Raw genomic sequence first — 1,899 nt, 5'->3', positions numbered from 1 at the left:
AGCACCCTCACAGGGAAGAGCTTCTGCCTCAGAGCTCATCTCAATCTCCCCTCTGGCAGGTTCAAGCCATTGCCCCCTGTCCTGTCCCTACAGGCCCTTGTCCAAAGCCCCTTTCCAGGTTTCCTGTAGCCCCTTTAGGCACTGGGAGCTGCTCTAAGGTCTCCCCTTAAGGAGCCTTCTCTTCTCCAGGCTGACCCAGCCCAGCTCTCTCAGCCTGGCTCCAGAGCAGAGCTGCTCCAGCCCTCGCAGCAGCTCCATGGCCTCCTCTGGACTTGCTCCAGCAGCTCCACATCCCTCTTGTGCTGATGCCCCAGAGTTGGATCAGGACTGCAGGGGGGCTCTCCCCAGAGTGCAGCAGAGGGGAAGAGTCCCCTCCATGACCTGCTGCTCATGCTCTAGGGATGCAGCCCAGTACACAGTTGGTTTCTGGGCTGCAAGCACACATTGTGAAGACCAAATTCAGTTTCTCTATTGCAGAAATTTACTCCAGAAAACTTGCAAAAATATTTGAACTTAGCACAACTCCAGAGCCAAGAAGTTCTAATGACTCTGAAATGGGCTTATTTTGCCAGTTTCAGATTTCACGTACTATTGTGATTCAGTACATTTGCATAAATGATTTAACTAGTCCTTAATAGTTTTGGTAGTAACCAAAACCTACGGAGTTGTAGAGAGTTCTCTACAACACTTTCCACTGATGCAAGCAGCTGATATTCACTGTGGGCAAAACCTACATTATATGGAACAGTAAAATATCTATAACTGGATTAGTTTATATCCATCTTTCAAAGTAAAGTTCTGAAATCCTACCAAAACTTTATCAGATTTGATATTTTTAAACCAACTATCACCACCAATTTCTTCTTCACAGGAATTATTTTCACGGGAAAATGTTCCTTTCTCATATGCTTTTTCTTTTTCAAACACAAAAGACCTTGTTACTTCATTATAAAATTACTGAACTTCAGATCAGATTTATTGCTCTCAACTTTACACCGAAATTGCATGCAACTGTCTGCCAGAAGGCCTCTTTTTTTCTTACTTCATCCTGGTGTTCAGTATACGTCCTGCTTCCCATCCCCATTTTCAAATAAGCCAGACTAAATTAGAGGAGGAGGTTTCTGTAGCAATCACAACTATATAAAGCCCTTCCCTCTCCCTCTTCTTCACAACTTTCCTCTCATTCTACATACCTGATTTGCCCAGTTCCACAGGAAATTAAGTCCCAAGTAACAAATGTCTCAAGCTTAGACTGTTTTCAAACATGTTTACTCTAAATAGCTAAATAACTTCCTTTCTTAAAATGTAAGTAACATACCCAAACTGTATCTCCAGTAATGCTGTTGAGTAGGGAAAATACAGCTAAAGAAGCTGTGGGGCTAGTTGCTCAGTCAGCATCTGTATGTTTGGAAGCAGTTCATTTCTGGGATTTGAACTTGAACAGAAGCCCAGGAAAGCAGTTATTTAACATTCAGTGATTCAGTAAAGTTTAATACAGCTCTTCTCTTAAATGAAACAAGAAAAGAATAAGCCTTCAGCTTATAAACCATAAGGGTCATGGAGACAGGTACCGTGTTTTCAAAGTTAGTCCTAATTTTAGTTAAAATCATTATTTAACTTGAGAAAAAACGTGTCTTCCCAAGCAATCAGTCTCAGTCCCCAAGCCCAAAGACTGATCCACTCTGGTATGAAACTTTTTCTATTGAGTAAGAATAGACCCACCAGATTTTCAGATTCCAGGTTTTCAAACCTTTATAAAACCTAAAGTGAACAGTTCTCATAAAAATGAAACAGGTTTTTGTAGCTGCATCTCTATTAATGATATAAATTGGTAAAGAATGCTATAATTTCTGTGGGATTTTTTAACAGAGGAATTGAATAGACAGAGAACAACATTCC

General features: G+C 41.1%; 1 protein-coding gene across 1 annotated transcript in view; it reads right to left on the bottom strand.

The window, feature by feature from the left end:
- The window catches only part of BCAS1 (breast carcinoma amplified sequence 1), a gene marked incomplete at its 3' end in the record, with an annotated part of 32,167 nt that overhangs the window by 6,474 nt on the left and 23,794 nt on the right, over positions 1-1,899 (bottom strand). The window lies entirely within an intron of this gene.

The sequence above is a fragment of the Nestor notabilis genome, unplaced genomic scaffold, assembly GCF_000696875.1.
Source record: "Nestor notabilis isolate BGI_N333 unplaced genomic scaffold, ASM69687v1 scaffold18611, whole genome shotgun sequence".
Classification (NCBI taxonomy): domain Eukaryota; kingdom Metazoa; phylum Chordata; class Aves; order Psittaciformes; family Psittacidae; genus Nestor; species Nestor notabilis.
Note: the sequence above shows the minus strand (reverse complement) of the source record. Positions and strands in the feature narration are given on the sequence as shown.